The sequence below is a fragment of the Labeo rohita genome, chromosome 25 (assembly GCF_022985175.1).
Source record: "Labeo rohita strain BAU-BD-2019 chromosome 25, IGBB_LRoh.1.0, whole genome shotgun sequence".
Classification (NCBI taxonomy): Eukaryota; Metazoa; Chordata; class Actinopteri; order Cypriniformes; family Cyprinidae; genus Labeo; species Labeo rohita.
Genome location: NC_066893.1, coordinates 26656643 through 26674273, shown reverse-complemented (window position 1 = coordinate 26674273; position 17631 = coordinate 26656643). Strand labels below are relative to the sequence as shown.

The 17631-nt window shown below is 26.7% G+C and overlaps 1 long non-coding RNA gene across 2 annotated transcripts in view; it reads left to right on the top strand.

The window, feature by feature from the left end:
• The window catches only part of LOC127156445 (uncharacterized), a 40303-nt gene extending 22672 nt beyond the window's left edge, over window positions 1-17631 (top strand). Inside the window, exon 6 of one of the 2 annotated variants that reach the window (XR_007825754.1) lies at window positions 14079-17631. This is a non-coding gene — a long non-coding RNA (uncharacterized LOC127156445). The remainder of the gene's footprint in view (window positions 1-14078) is intronic. The other variant, XR_007825755.1, reaches the window with a different exon arrangement.

Below are 17631 nucleotides of genomic sequence, written 5' to 3'. Positions count from 1 at the left end.
AAATGAGTTTGTTTCTCTACTTCAGCAGCACTTACGCACACCAAAATGTACAGTTTTATTCCTCTCTCTTTTCTGAAGGTTTTTACTGAGGGGTTTGTTCATATATCGTTCGCCTGATTTTATTATTGAACTTAATCTATTTGCATCTGTAGATTTCAATTACAGTACATCTTTAAATGTAGTTTTCTCAAAACGAGTTTTTTCTCAAGTTCAGCAGCACTTACATACACCAAAATTTGCAGTTTTATTCCTATCTATATTCTGAAGCTTTTTACTGAGGGGTTTTTTCATACTGTATATTATTTGCCTAAATTTCATTGAACTTTATCTGTTTGCATCTGTAGATTTCAATTACCATATATCTTTCAATGCCGTTTTCTCAAACTGAGTTTTTTCTCCACTTCAGCAGCACTTACAAACACCAAAATTTAAAGTTTTACTCCTATCTATATTCTGAAGGTTTTTACTGAGGGGTTTGTTCATATATCGTTCGCCTGATTTTATTATTGAACTTAATCTATTTGCATCTGTAGATTTCAATTACAATACATCTTTAAATGTAGTTTTCTCAAAACGAGTTTTTTCTCAACTTCAGCAGCACTTACATACACCAAAATTTGCAGTTTTATTCCTATCTATATTCTGAAGCTTTTTACTGAGGGGTTTGTTCATACTGTATATTATTTGCCTAAATTTCATTGAACTTTATCTATTTGCATCTGTAGATTTCAATTACCATATATCTTTCAATGCCGTTTTCTCAAACTGAGTTTTTTCTCCACTTCAGCAGCACTTACAAACACCAAAATTTAAAGTTTTACTCCTATCTATATTCTGAAGGTTTTTACTGAGGGGTTTGTTTATATATCAGTTGACTGGATTTTATTATTGAGCTCTATCTATTTGCATCTGTAGATTTCAATTACAGTACATCACTAAATGTAGTTTTCTCAAAACAAGTTTGTTTCTCCAATTCAGCAGCTTTTACATACACCAAAATTTACAGTTTTATTCCTATCTATATTCTGAAGGTTTTTACTGAGGGGTTTTTTCATACTGTATATTATTTGCCTAAACTTCATTGAACTTTATCTATTTGCATCTGTAGATTTCAATTACAATACATCTTTCAATGCCGTTTTCTCAAACTGAGTTTTTTCTCCACGTCAGCAGCACTTACATACACCAAAATGTACAGTTTTACTCCTATCTATATTCTGAAGGTTTTTACTGAGGAGGTTGTTTATATATTATTGGACCAGATTTTATCATTGAACTTTATCTATTTGCGTCTGTAGATTTCAATTACAGTACGTCTTTAAATGTCATTTTCTCAAAATGAGTGTGTTTCTCCACTTTAGCAGCACTTAAATACACCAAATTTTACAGTTGTATTCCTATGTATATTCTGAAGGTTTTTACTGAAGGGTTCATATGTCATTTATATTCCTACAAGCATGGAAATGAAAATGATTTTCTGAATTATGAAGTGATAAAAACAAATCCAAATCCCCTCTTTATAAATCTTTAATATGTCAACAGAATGTAACAAGAATTTTGCATCTTGTTCTGGAAATGTGTGTAAATGATTGCATATTTTATTAGACAATGCATTGTTTGCTTTTTTAAATAGAACATAAAAAAAACAGCGATAGAAAAAAAAAGTCTGTAATTCTTAACATAATCACTCAAATATGGTAATATATATTTGTTAATTTTTAACCTATTCACCTGTGGCATTTTGCTTTAACTCAGACGCTGTGGATGTATTTCCAGATTTTGAATGATCCACGTGTCATTTTGCCTGACTGTTGGTCACGACAAAGCTGTGGGTGCTGTCAGAGCTCCTGTATAATTTGTTGGGCAGATACTTCGTGCTTTTTTTCCCCAAATTTTCATTTTTAATAATGTTTTTTCATCCTCCTGAGTGGAGGTTGAGAGACAAACTCGTTCAAGGGCAGCTGGATGTTTTACCACTGACAGCAAAATGGCTGTAGAATAATTAGATTTCGTTTAATACTTGTCAAAATATTGGTAAACTGTTGCTCACTTTTACAGTAGCTGACAAGTGAAGTGTAAGTCATGTGATCTGTGGCTATATTTCTGAGTTTGCTCTGAAATGCGTGACTTGGATACGAGAATAATGGGTTAGAGATGAGAATTAGCAACAAAGACCATCTCTCTCTTAAAAAAAAAAGGTTATTTTATGGAATCAATGCAAAAACTCTTTTTGGAATATCTATTTGTGCCTTTTATGGTTTCATGTGTTCTTTACACTCTTAAAAACAAAGGTTCTTTATTAGCATTGATGGTTCTATGAAAAACTATTAAAATCGATGGAATCTTTATGGTTCTTTATAGTAGAAAAATGTTCTTCACACTAAGAAAAAAAAAAAAACGTTCTTTGGGGAACCCAAAATGTTTTCTTCAGTGGCATCACTGTAAAATTGCCTTTTGGAACCTTTATTTTTAAGATAAGTTTCTTAATTGAACTATAAAGAACTACTTTTGGTTCCCTAAAGAACCTTTCAGTGATCAGTTCTTAAATGAACCATTGTTTTTCGTAGTTTAAAGAACATTTTAATAATCCAACAAACTTTTTCCACTAAAGAACCTTATGTGGAATGGAAAGATTCCATCGATCTTAAAAGTTCCTCATGGAACCGTAGATGCAAATAAAAACCTTGTGGTATAAGGTTCTTTAGATGATTTAAAATGCTCTTAACACTAAGAAAAATGGTTCTTTTAAGAACAATTCTTTTGGGAAACCAGAATTCTGAGACAGTGCTGTGAAAACCCCCTTTTGGAAACTTTTAAGAAACCAAGAAAGAAATAACTGCATTCCTTATTCAGCCGCTTAATTGTCGCCAACTGACTGCATGTAAATAAGCGCCTTCACAGCATCCATCTGCCCCTCTCAGAGTCCTGACCTTGGATCCGAGCCATAAACTTATTTTTTCAGCATTGGCAAGGATCTATAGCAGCATTGTGACCTCTCTCACCACCTTTACCAGCTGAAATCCCTCCTAGTTTGGCTAGTCAGAGCAATGCTGGGGAATATCTAATGTATTTATCTCGGATTGGGTAAAATCTGCATTGTTGAGAGGGGAAAAAACACTGTCAAATATATTTTTGCAGCCTTTGTTCATGTCAATTAAAAAAAAATACAGTTGGTCATTGTTTATATTAGTTCACAGTGCATTAACTAATGTTAACAGATGCAATTTGAAAATTGTGTTAGTAAATGTAGAAAGTAACATTCCTTTAGCAGCATTTATTAATCTTAGTGTTGTTAATACTTATTAACTAATGTAGATAACCAGTGAGAACCTTCACACTTTCACATTTTAATATTATGAATACATAGATGCAAAAATGCTGATTTTCCCAAAAGCACCAGATTTAATCTTAGAGCAAATTAAGTAAAACAGGTTTTGTTTGTCACTAGTAAGCCATGCTAGTCTTACACAAAAGGATTGTTTTTACACCCATTATTTTCCAAAATTTTCATAATAATCATTTGAGCGAATGATTCACTTGCATCAATTTTTAAATTAAACTTGCATGACGTTTTTGATATGCATTTAGTAAATAATGTGGTCAGTGTGTTTCCTTCATTGTGTATGCATTTTATGATGGATAAAAACTGTCATAAAAAGTTTTACATAAAAATAGATTTTTAATAAACATTTTAGAAATATTACTTGGAAAAAAAATATTTTATTTTATTTTACGCATTCATTTATATGCAATTGTCCCATACTTGAATACAACTGAGTGGATGAACATCTGGCTATTATTATTATTTATTACTCTTGCTGTTGTTTTATATTTGAGGAAAGGAGTTAAACAGGTTTGTTCGCTACTAGTAGGCAACACTAGTCTTACACAAAAGGATTGTTTTTACCCATTATTTTCCATAATCCTCAGAATAATCATTTGAGTGAATGATTCACTTGCATCATTTGTTTAAATTAAACTTGCATGACTTTTTTTGATGTGCATCTAGTAAATAATTTGATGAATATGTTTCCTTCATAGTACTGTATATGCATTTTAAGATAAATAAAAACTGTCATAAAAGGTTTTACGTAAGAATACGTTTAATGAACATTTTAGAACTATTACTTGGATTTTATTTTACGCATTCATTTATATGCAATTGTCCCATATTTGAATACAACCGAGTGGATGAACATCTGGTTATTATTATTATTATTATTATTACTATTGCTGTTGTTTTATATTTGAGTAAAGGAGTTAAACAGGTTTGTTTGCTACTAGTAGGAAACGCTAGTCTTACACAACAGGCCCAGGATTGTCTTTGTACCAGTTACTGCTGCCCTCCTGCTTGGTTTTGGCAAAAAACACCATCCATATTGCTGTGCAAAAATGAATTATGAACTATATTGCATAACTGTACCCAAAGCACGCATATTTCCATGCCACCTCCTGTAGGAGCGCAGCACAGAAATCTCTCTGAGAGTTCCTCTCCCACCAACCTGTGTCTGCTTACATTTCCACCGAGCAGATGGCCACGCGGCATGGCATGGGATCTCGCGCGGTGTGACGCGCTCGCATATGTAACGGGAAAACTTCACAAGCGGACCGTAAAGGAGAAATTTTGGTTGTTTACTTATTAAAAGTCTAAATACCGTTTGAAATTGTACTCAGGCCATCCATGATGTAGATGTGTTTGTTTTTTTCATCAGATTTGGAGAAATGCAGCATTGCATCACTTGCTCACCAATGGATGTGAATGGGTGCCGTCGGAATGAGAGTCCAAACATCTGATAAAAACATCACAATAATCCACAAGTGATCCACACCACTCCAGTCCATCAATTAGCTGTGTGTTTGTAAGAAACAGATTTATCATTAAGGTATTTTTAACTTTAAACCTTCACTTCTGGCTAAAATACGAGTCCTCTATCCATAATCCATAATAATGCTTTCTCTAGTGAAAAAGTCACCTGGTCTGAATCATGCCGAAAAGCAAATATATTTGACATGAGAGACAACAGGAGATGAACTTTTTCAACGGAGGAAGTGTTATTATGGATTATGGAGTCATATTTTAGCCAAAAGTGACAGTTTGACATTAAAAACATCTTAAAGATGGATTTGTTTCTTACAAACATGCAGCTTTTCACTTCACAAGATGTTAACTGATGGACTGGAGTGGTGTGGATTACTTGTGGATTATTGTGATGTTTTTCTCAGCTGTTTGGACTCTAATTCTGACGGCACCCATTCACATCCATTGGTGAGCAAGTAATGTAATGCAACATTTCTCCAAATCTGATGAAGAAACAAACTCATCTACATCTTTGATAGCACATTTTCAGCTAACTTTTAATTTTTGGGGGTAAACAAACTCATTTTGGCATTACAGACTAGCTGGAAAAGTCGCAATTGCACGGATCGAGGTTAGGGATGTCTGCTATCATGAAGAGGCCTGAGAGGGTCGAGATATGTTGATGGCGCTCTAATAATAGCGTAGCAACAGATGCATTTCTATCTGGCGGTGGCGGGGGGTTCATGCGGGGTACGAGGCCATGGAGGGCGACGCGGCTAATGAGTCATTTCGATCAAGGCTCTCTGAATCACAAAACATGGCCGATTGATAGAGCAGATAGTTGGTCACTGTTCAGATGCTAAACCATCACCTACATAAGAAAGAACAATTGAAAAAATCATGATATTGTCATTGAAGCATAAATCAACCTCACTCATTTGATGTGCATTTAGTAACTAAATCATGTTTCATCTTCAAGCATATTTAAATTATCATCATTTAAGTTCAGTGAATCTTCAAAAATTATTATTTGAATTAAAAAATAATGTCATTTTACATTTAAAAAGTACATACATTTAAATGTAAATTTAATTTGATTAAATAATTACTTATTTTATAATAAATTACTTATTTTATTTATGGTAATATAGATAGATAGATAGATAGATAGATAGATTTTTTTTTTTTTTTTTTTTTTTTTTTGTAGTAACCCAAAATTTGATTAAAAATTAGTGGATGAACACTTGGTTACTATTATTGTTTATTTATTTTATTTTATTTTATTATTTCTAGCACTCTTATGCAGTACCCTAAAATTTAAATAGATAAAATAATGTAATTAATAAATAAATCAAATTTAAATGGATGGAGTTATTGTTGTTTTAAATGTGACTATGGATAAAAAAGTATGTAATTTTACATTTAAAAAGCACATAAATTTAATGCACATTTTCATTTTGATTAAATAATTACTTGTTTATAATAAATTACTTATTATAAAAATAGATAGATAGATAGATAGATAGATAGATAGATAGACAGACAGCTATACACTTGGAGTGTTTGTTGTTTAAAATGGGACTGGATTAAAAAGTGTGTAATTTTACATTTAAAAAGTACATACATTTTTGATTAAATAATTACTTATTTTATAATAAATTACTTTTTATTTATTGTAATATAGATAGATATTTTTTTGCAATACCCCAAAATTTGATAAAAAATTAGTGGATGGACACCTGATTACTATTATTGTTGTTCTTTTATATTTTTATTTTATTTGTGTCCAATCAAACCTTTTTATGCAATAAAAATATATTTTTTAACATATGTTTTATTTTAAAAAGCTTTTTTAAACGTTTATAGTTTTAGTTTTTTAAAAAAATGTTTATTTTATTTTATTTTGTATTTGTTTATTTTATTTTATTTCCAGCAATTTTATGCAATACCCTAAATTTTAAATAAATAGAATAATAATAAAAATGAAATGGATGGAGTTATTGTTGACTATGGGTAAAAAAAAGTATGTAATTTACATTTTAAAAAGTACATCAATTTAATAGATAGACAGACAGCTATATAGATTTTTTTTTTTATTTTTTTATTTTATTTTTTGCAATACCCCAAAATTTGATTAACAATTAGTGTATGGTCAGCTGGTTACTATTATTGTTGTTGTTTTATTTATTTATTTATTTTTTGTTTGTTTGTTTTTATTTGTGTCCAATCAATACTTTTTATGCAATAAAAATATTTTTAACAGATTTTTTTTATTTTAAAAAGCTAACTTTTTATTTAATTTTAATTTTATTTTATTTACAGCCCTTTATGCAATTCTAAAACAATTCTCAAAATTTAAATACATAAAATAAGGTAATAAAATTTAAATTGATGGAGTGTTTGTTGATTAAAATGGGACTGGATTAAAAAGTGTGTAATTTTACATATAAAAAGTACATACATTTTTTATTAAATAATTACTTATTTTATAATAAATTATTTTTATTTATTGTAATACAGATAGATATTTTTTGCAATACCCCAAAATTTGATAAAAAATAGAGGATGGACACCTGATTACTATTATTGTTGTTGTTTTATATTTTTATTTTATTTGTTTTATTTGCATCTAATCAAACCTTTTTATGCAATAAAAATATATTTTTAAACATGTTTTATTTTAAAAAGCTTTTTTTTTTTTTTTAAGTTTTGGTTTTTTAAAAAAAACGTTTTAATTTATTTTATTTTGTATTTATTTATTTTTTATTTTATTTTATTTCCAGCACTTTTATGCAATACCCTAAAATGTAAATAAATAAAACAATAATAAAATTTAAATGGATGGAGTTGTTGTTTTAAGTGTGACTATGGATAAAAAAGTATGTAATTTACATTTTAAAAGTACATGAATTTAATAGATAGACAGACAGCTATACAGATTTTTTTTATTGTTTTATTTTTTGCAATACCCCAAAATTCAATTAACAATTAGTGGATGGTCCGCTGGTTACTATTATTGTTGTTTTATATATATATATATATATATATTTTTTTTTTTTTTTTTTTTTTTTTTTTTTTTTTTTTTCATTTGTCTCCAATCCAGACTTTTTAAGCAATAAAAATATTTTTTAAGAGATGTTTTATTTTTAAAAGCTAACGTTTTATTTTATTTTTATTATATTTTGAGCACTTTTATGCAATTCTTTAAAATGTAAATAAATAAAATAACAAATAATAAATAAATTAAATTTAATTAATTTATTGTTGTTTAAAATGTGACTATGGATAAAAAAGTATGTAATTTTACATTTAAAAAGTACATATATTTGCATGCTTTAATTTTAAATACTTACTTGACAAACATAGTCATTGTGAACGGTCACAGGGAAAGAGCAGAAAGAAAGTTTTTTTGGCGTGGCGTCGGGTACAGTACACGAGACTGTAAGCGGCTGCGAGTGGGTTTGTCAGGTGCTGTTGGCAAAGGTTAACGCTCTGCTTTAATAACAGGATGCAGCTGCTCTCCTTCATGAATACACGAGACTGACTCAGTGCGCCTCGGACCAGAGACACGGACCATAAGTCTTTTCTGGCCTGTCACTAAATAGCTTTTTCACATTGTATCAGTTACAGGGGAAAGAACTGAACACAACTGAGGAAACTCTGGCATTAACAAGCCTAGTTCGCCCGAAAAGCAGTTCAATCCAGGTTACGCGAGGGAACAATGTGCACGACCGCCACGGATCTGTTTTGGCTGAGAGCCTCCGTTGGGCATTGTCTCGCAGCCATGACAAATACGGTGAGCGTTTGGGGAAATGATGAACAAATAAGGTGGAAACAGTTGCTGGAATGATAGCGGGGAGGAAATCGGAGCGAGCCGGATTCCTCTGGCTATTGTTGGTCCGGTCTGCGCGGTGCGACTGTACTGGGGAACCTGATCTGGCCCTCATTGATTGATCATTGCTCCACATTCCTCGGCCCTTTGAAGTCTGCGGTCAGATTCAAAGCCGGCCCGGCGAAAACCCTTCCCAGAGGCTCATTGTCTTGCGTCCAGCTCTGGAGTGTCGAAATCCTGTGCGTCCCCTCGCCGAGGTTCATTGTAACGACGCTCATTATTTAGTCGTGCTGCTGTTCAGTGATGTTTACACCGGCGGATACAGCCTCAAGCGTATGTCTTTTTTGTTTTGTGAGGTCATAGTAAAAATGCTCACAAAACAGCAATGACATTAAATGGATATTTCAATCACTTGCGTTATTTGTTGAAGTAAAGCCACACGACCTGTTTAATGTGCATTCAATTATTTGGTAAATTATTTTATTTTATTTTATTTCTAATCCAGCATTTTTAATACCCCAAAATGTGAATAAAAATGAGTGTATGGATAAAATAATTTAATTTAACTTTACAAAAAATATAAATAAACAGTTACTATTCTATTTCCATACTGCTTTTTATTTTATTTTATTTTATTTTATTTTATGCAATACCCCAAAATCTATAATGGACAACAAGATATTGTCGTTGTTTGAAATTTTACTCAGAATAAAATAAAATAATGTAATTTTACAAAAAAAAAAAAATATATATATATATATATACACACACACATTTTTATCTGAAACAATTACTATTTTATTTTAATACTGCTTTATTTGATTTTATTTTATTTCTAATCCAGCATTTTTATTTAATACCCCAAAATGTGAATAAAAATGAGTGTAAAAATAAAATTATTAAAATTTTACAAAAAAATAATTTATTAAAAAAAATAATAATAAATTGTTTTATTTTATTTTATTTTATTTTATTTTATTTTATTTTATTTTTTATTTTATTTTATTTTATTTTATTTCATGCAATACCTCAAAATTTATAGATGTATAAACAGGATATTGTCATTATTGTTTGATATTTTACTTAGTATAAAATAAAATAATGTTATTTTACAAAATATATATATGTATATTTTATCTGAAACATTTACTATTTTATTTTAATACTGCTTTATTTGCTTTGATTTTTGTTTTATTTTATTTTATGTTATTTTATTTTATTTTATATCTAATCCAGCATACCCCAAAATGTGAATAAAAATGAGTGTATGGATAAAATAATTTAATTTTACAAAAAATAAATAAATAAACCATTACTACTTTATTTTCCATACAGCTTTAATTAAATTAAAATAAATTAAATTTGATTATGCAATAAAAATACATTAAATTTTATTAAATTTTAAATTAAATTAAATTAAAAAAATTAAAATTAAATTAAATTAAATTTTGTTTTAAACATGAAACAAAAAAAATGTACAATTTCATTTTCATACTGCTTCATTTTATATTATTATGTTATTCTAATTTTATTTTATTTTGTTTCTAATTCAGCATTTTTTTTTTTTTTTTTTTTTGCAATTGCAAAATTTGAATAAAAATGAGTGTATGGACAAAATAAAATAATATTTCCATACTGCTTTTATTTTATTTTATTGTTTTTCAGAATTTTTATGCATGGATACATGGACAACAGGATATTGTTATTGTTGTTTGATATTTTACTTTGAATAATGTATTTAAAAAAATATTTTTTTTTATACAATTTCATTTTCATACTGCTTTATTTTATTTTGTTATTCTAATTTTATTTTATTTTGTTTCTAATCCAGCATTTTTTTTTATTATTATTATTTTTTTTTTTTTTTTTTGCATTTTGCTAAATTTGAATAAAAATGAGTGTATGGATAAAATAAAATATTTTTTCTATACTGCTTTTGTTTTATTTTATTTAAGAATTTTTATGCAATACTCCAAAATGTGAATAAAAATGAGTGTATGGATAAAATAATTTAATTTTACAAAACATAAATAAATAAACCATTACTGCTTTATTTTCCATACAGCTTTAATTAAATTAAATTAAATTAAATTTTGTTTTGAAACATGAAACAAAAAAATTTGTACAATTTCATTTTCATACTGCTTCATTTTATATTATTATGTTATTCTAATTTTATTTTATTTTGTTTCTAATTCAGCATTTTTTTTTTTTTTTTTTTTTTTGCAATTGCAAAATTTGAATAAAAATGAGTGTATGGACAAAATAAAATAATATTTCCATACTGCTTTTATTTTATTTTATTGTTTTTCAGAATTTTTATGCAATACCCCAAAATGAAATAAAAATGAGTGTATGGATAAAATAATTTAATTTTACAATAAATTAATAAATAAATATCCATTACTACTTTATTTTCCATACGGCTTTAATTTAATTTAATTTTTAAATGTTAATTTATTTGTTTCTAATCCAGCATTTTTATGCAGTAAAAATAAATATATGGACAAAAGGATATTGTCATTGTTGTTTGATATTTTTCTTTTAATATAATTAAAAAACAAAACAAAACTAATTTTTATACTATTTTATTTTCATACCGCTTTATTTTATTTTATTCTAATTTTATTTTATTTTGTTTCTAATCCAGCATTTTTTTTTTTTGCAATACCCCAAAATTTCAATAAAAATGAGTGTATGGATATCACGATATTGTTATTGTTGTTTGATATTTTACTTCAGTTAAAATAAATAATGCAGTTTTTGAGGTTTAATTTAATTTTCATACTGCTTTATTATTTTTTTATTTGTTTCTACTCTCGCATTTTTTAATGTAATATCCCAGGTTTTTTTATATCTTACAATCTTTTTTTTTTTTTTTTTTTTTTTTTTTTAGAATTGCTAGAAAAAAACTATGCCACATGTTTTCCAGGATTCCTTGATGGTATATTCAAAAGAACAGCATTGAAGGGAAATCTTTACTGTCACTTTGGATCAATCAAATGCATCCTTGCTGAATGAAAGTATTAATTTCTTTTAAAAAAACAACAACAACAAAAAAACAAAAAAAAACAAACACTATTTCACATTGGTGCATATGTGTGACTTTGCCTTCTAGCTGCGTACGCCCTCGTGCCCTACGCTGTAACTCACGCGCTCCGGGCTCCAGAGATCACGCAGGGGTCGCGGCGTCTGCGCCCGTCCTCCCCCACAGCCAGAGTCCTGCACATCTGTAACAGGAGCTGCTGGCATATAAAAATAGCTGCTTCAGGCCTCTGCCCTGTGAACCCGGGGGCCGCCGAGCCTCTCCTGCCCTATTTAGTGTCTGCTGAGCAAACTCAGCTGTCTGGATTCCTCCCGTCTGCACCTGGGGCCCCTTGGGGCCGCAGCATCGTCGCAGGGCGATTCTGATGAAAGCGTAGCACAGTAGCACAGTTTTATGGGGTTTACAATCCAGTAATCCATTCAATATTACATAAAATGCAATTTAAAAAGGCAATGACATGAACACACCTTTTAGATGATGAGCATGTTTTTGATTTCTGAATTAGGATTCTGTTTTTGTTGGGCTTCATTCAAGGTCAAGGTCATGTGACTGTCCTGTGATCTTAAAAATATAATCATGCATTTCTTGAAAGAAATGTTAAATATTTTAAAATAAATATTTGAAATAAAATAAAATAAAATAAAATAAAATATAAAATACATTTATTTCAGCTAGTTGCCAGTCAACATTTCTCTTTTTAATTCAAATTTAAGTATTAAAATGGCATAAACTAAAACTATTAAATGAAAAAGCTATGTCAGGATGTCTTAGATGATTCAACTGTTATGCTCATGTTATTCATAATTAAGAAATGCAAGATGTTTGTGTTAAAAGAAAAAAAAAAGAAAAAACTAGAAAAAAAAAATACTGAAAAATCCACAAAATTATTAGTTTATTTAATGTATGCAAAAATATTTCATATTAATAATATAATAATAATAATATATCATTAAATTAGGAAATAAATCAAAACCTTTGCTGGTAAAAAGTTAAAAGCCAAGATCAATATTAGAGTTAAAAAATAATCATTAAACAATATTTAATTTTAATAAATAATAATTATTTAAACAATTATTTAAATAAAATAAACAAATATTTAAATATTAAATAACCTAGGTAAATAAGTAATTAAAATCATTTATTTTTTAAAACTAATATTTAAATATTTACATAAACACATTAAACAAATATTTAAAATAATAATTATTTTTTTTATTTTATAGTTTGTTTACTCTAAATTTAATCTTCATAAAATATTTAAATATAAATATTTATAAGTATTTCATGTGGTTGACAGTAGATCCCTGGTAGAAACAATAGGGAAATTGTTTATTTATATTAATAAAATATTTTAATATTATATAATATTGTTTGTTTTACTCTAAATTTAAATGTAATTATTTTTTTTTTACATTTTTGTAAACATTTCATGAGGTTTTGTGTGGACAGTAGAGCCCTAATAGAAATAAGGGGGAGAAGGCAGATTTTAAATAAATAAATAAAATTAAAATAAAATATAAAATAAAAAATATTTTTATTAATAAATAAATAATTTTAATATTTTATTGTTTTACTTTAAATTTGAATTTATTTCAATATTTAAATGTTTATAAATATTTCATGAGGTTTTGTATGGACAGTAGAGCCATTATAGGTTGGGAAATGAAATGAAATAAAATTAAATTAAATTAAATAAAATTAAATTAAATTAAAATATTTTTTATTAGTAAATAAATCATTTTAATAATTCAAATTCATTCAAATAAAGTATTTTATTTAAATAAAATTGTATTTAAATATAATAAAATAACAATTTAAAATTAATATTTTCATTAGTAAATAAAATCATTTTACTATTTTATCATTTTGTTTCATTTGTTTTATTGTAAATTTAAATTTAATTAAATATTTTTATTAATAAATACAATTATTTTAATATTTAATTGTGTTTTTTTATTTAAATATTTAAATGTTTATAAATATTTTATGAGGTTTTGTGTGGACAGTAGAGCCATTATAGAAGCAACATGGAGAAGGCAGGTTGGGAAAAATAAAATAAAATAAAATAAAATAAAATCTTTTAAATATTTTATCATATAGTTTCATTTATTTTACTCTAAATTTAAATTGAATTCAATATTTAAATGTTTATAAATATTTCATTAAGGTTTTGTGTAGACAGTAGAAAAAAAAACAAATAAAATAAAAATTGGGAAATGACCAAACTAGATTCAGACTTGTGTTTTCCACATAAGCCCATGTGCAGTTCCCACCAGGCCACGTCTTCAATGTATTTGTTTCTTCTCCTTATAGAGACTGATCTTTCCTTTCCTTATTACTAAAGAAAACACTGACCATAAAAGCAGCAGATGCTGACACAGATTCGTTTCTCTTGATTACAGACGGAAGGAGAGACGCACGGCGATCGGACCGAGATGAGTTTGAAACGCTTCTCCTCGTGAAAGGTGCCGGTTCAAATGCACACACACAATCTTTCACTAACGTGTTTGTCATTTCCGCTCTCCATGTTGTGATTTTGTGAGTTTGGACCCAACAGGTGCTGTTGAAGACCTGAGACCCCTGCTTTTATATGACTGGTGTGATGTATTGAGTTTATTTTCAGACGGGCTGAAGCGAGGACGTCTCTCCAGCGTATCCCACTGTCCTTTGGGGTGAGGTAGTAGGTTGTATAGTTTTAGGGTGACACCCTTCCTGTTAGATAACTATACAACTTACTGTCTTTCCTGAAGAGGCTGTAATATCACCATCATCTTCCTCTTTAAGCTCGACGACGGATGGACGCAAAATGTGGACTAGTATTATGGATAAACTATTATAGTTTTTGCTAATATTTTGAATTAGATTTTATTTTTGTAATATTTTTAGTTTTTTTTTAGTATGTTTATAAAGGTTATTAATTTTTATTTATTCATTTCAGTTTATTTTGCATTTTTGATGTGTGAAATGTGCCAAGTAGCGGAAATAATGTGGTTTTTTTATTTATATTTTTATTTGTTTTAATAATGAGGTGTGTGTGTGTTATTTTATGCATTTTATATATTTTAATATATTTTTAGGTTCATTTTAATTTTAGTTACAGTTTGGTGTGTTTTTGTCATTTAATTAGGTTTTTACATACTTTTTTATTTATCAGTTTTAGTTTATTTATGTTTTATTTTAATATTTGAGGTTAAACTAAACAAAAATGAGAATGTTAAAAGCTAAAAAAGCAAATAAAATAGGTTTGTTTTGTTATATTTTATTTTAATAAATGTATTTTTATATTCATTTTATAAAATTAAGTATTTTATTTAATAACATTTTATATTAATAAATATATTAATTTTAAATACTTTATTTTTTATGTTTACAGTTTTATTACTTTTTACTTATTCGTTTTGTTTTTAATTTGTTATTTTAATACTTCAAGTCAAACTAAACAAAAATGAGAATGTTAAGCTGAAAAAAGCAAATAACATCGGTTTGATATTTATTTTAATAAACTTTTTTTTTTTTTATTAATTTTATAAAATTAAATGTTTTATTTTTATACATTTTTATTTATTTATTATTTAAAGATAAAATAAATAAATTTTATATATTTTAATTTTTTATGTTTATATAGTTTTGTTACTTTTTATGTATTCGTTTTGTTTTTAATTTGTTATTTTAATTTTTCAGGTTAAACTAAACAAAAATGAGAATGCTAAAAGCTGAAAAATGCAAATAAAATAGGTTTGTTTTGTTATTTCATTTTAATAAACATTTATTTTTATATTAATTTTATCAAATTAAATATTTTATTTATAACATTTTATTTTTTTATTTAAATTAATTGTAGATATTAAAAAGTGTATGTTTACATAGTTTTATTAATTTTTACTTTTTTTAATTTGTTATTTTAATACTTCAGGTTAAACTAAACAAAAATGAGAACACTGAAAGCTGATAAAATAGGTTTGTTTTGTTTTGTTATATTTTATTTTAATAAACATTTATTTTTATATTATTTTTGAAAATTATATATTTTATTTTATTTTTTTTCAAATATAAATTAATAAATTGTAGATATAATTTTTTTTTTACTTTTTTAATTTGTTATTTTAATACTTCAGGTTAAACTAAACAAAAATGAGAACGTTGAAAGCTGATAAAATAGATTTGTTTTGTTATATTTTATTTTAATAAACATTTATTTTTATATTAATTTTAGAAAATTATATATTTTATTTTTTTTTCAAATATAAATTAATAAATTGTAGATATATTTTTTTTACTTTTTTAATTTGTTATTTTAATACTTCAGGTTAAACTAAACAAAAATGAGAACGTTGAAAGCTGATAAAATAGATTTGTTTTGTTATATTTTATTTTAATAAACATTTATTTTTTATTTATATTAATATTTATATTAATTTTAAAAAATATTTTATTTTATAAAAAAATATATTAAAATATAAATAAATGTTATATTTTTTAATAATTATTTTTATATATTTATTACATATTTTAATTGTAATAATTTTTAGATATTTAATAAATGTTCATATATTTTTTAGATATAATATTTTTATTTTTATTTTATTTTTTATATTTCAATATAGTTATACATTTTATAATGTTTATTTATTTATATATTTTTTTCATTTTATTATTTATTTATTTATTATTATTTATTATTTTTTTAAATAAAATATTTTTGTGATATTTATTTAATCTTTTTTTTTATGCCTGTAAACTATAATAACCCTGCCGCAGCACAGCTAGACCAGACTGGGTTGGCCGGATGAAGTCTCTGAAATGGACAACATCCATCACTGAAATATTAAAACTCATTAAAACTGAATTACACGACGTGCATATTGGGATCGAATGATTAGTTGATTTCTCGATTTTGATTTGATGATATTAAATGATTTCCCAAAAGATCTTTTGTTAAAGAAACATTTCAGATGACCATGATTGATTTTCCCCGCGGCTTCCGCTGCAGTTTTTTTTTCGAAGAAAGTTTTCGCAGATGTGCGCTTTGCAAAAATATATGATCATTTTTCATCCACATTATGCAAGTCCCGAGAACATTTCTGCATCTCGAGGTCTCAGGATTCATTTCGAGCACGATCTTTGCCATGAAGTTGATTTTTCTGGCAGGCTTGTGGTCTCGGGACACGCGGTCGGGACGCTCCTGATGTTCGTACAGGGTGAGGTAGTAGGTTGTGTGGTTTCAGGGTAGTGATTTTGCCCCATCAGGAGATAACTATACAACCTACTGCCTTCCCTGGAGGGCAGCGATACAGCAGCGCTCAACCAGCAGGAGGCGCCACATCTACTGCCATCAGGACTGACAGGTACATTCATAGAATTACATTCAATCAACAACGCATAAATATTATCACATTTTAATCACACAAAGATCATTTTTCATTTTGGACTTATGTAGAATGGAAAGATGGAACCATAGATGCCAATAAAAGATTTAATTTTGCTTTAATTAAGCATTATGATCTATCATTGTTTTTATTTTTTTTTTTTTTTTATCTTATTACAGTTGATTAATAATAAGATGAACAAAACTTTTATTTATTAGTAATATTATATTTGATTATAATATGCTATTTTATATTATTATTATTTTTATAACATTATTTCATGATTTTATAATTTATTATAATTAATAAATTGTTAAATTATTACAATATTTATTAAATTGCGAACAGATTGCAAAATACCTAAAAAATATATACATTGTGTTTTTCATTTTATATTAAACTATTTTTAATTCTATTAATGTGTTTAATTTTATTTATCATATTATTAATCAACTGTAATCATAAAATTAATAGAAAATGACTTAATGACTAATACTAATAATTAATGATAAGTAATAAATGATATTAAATAGGATTAGTAATTAATAAATGGTAAAATATTATATTTTATATAACATTTTTATGATTT